Below are 601 nucleotides of genomic sequence, written 5' to 3' on the forward strand. Positions count from 1 at the left end.
ACCAGTGCTATCTTTGATCCCACCACCTCCTCAAGCCCTGGCTTTTTTATTTTAAACTCCCTACCTCTGGCCTGATAATCCCCACCTCGCCCCATGTCAGCTCCGTTCTCACCCTCTGCTTTTCCTTCAAGCCTTCCTAAGCCGCTGGAAGGGGAGCGGCGCAGGTGGTTTTGTCCCCCCTTCCCATCTCCGTGGGACATCGCATCCCCTGCCACGGCTGAAACACCGCTGGGCGGCGGGGGAACATGAAGCTCCAACATCTACCTCACGGTCACGGTTTCGGGGAACCCTATTTCATTGCAGGGTCTGCAGGGAATTAGTTAAATCCTCTGAAGCCCAGCCAGCAAAGAGGGGTGTCTGCCTCTAAACGGGGGTGACCACTGGTACCCCAGTTCGTTGCAGCAGGATGTTAATGGGTAAGCTGCTCTTGGCACTTGCTCGGCCCGAGCCAGCCTGGCCCCTCATCCCAGTGCTGCCGGCAAGAGGGTCCTGCCCCGTAGCTCACCCCAAATCCCTCCTGCCACAGCGACACAGCACCGAGCACGACCAGGAGCACCCCCGGCGTGGGGCTGACACGGGGCACCATCACCCAGGGGCCCAC

This window comes from Pygoscelis adeliae, unplaced genomic scaffold (genome assembly GCF_000699105.1).
Source record: "Pygoscelis adeliae isolate BGI_AS28 unplaced genomic scaffold, ASM69910v1 Scaffold564, whole genome shotgun sequence".
Classification (NCBI taxonomy): domain Eukaryota; kingdom Metazoa; phylum Chordata; class Aves; order Sphenisciformes; family Spheniscidae; genus Pygoscelis; species Pygoscelis adeliae.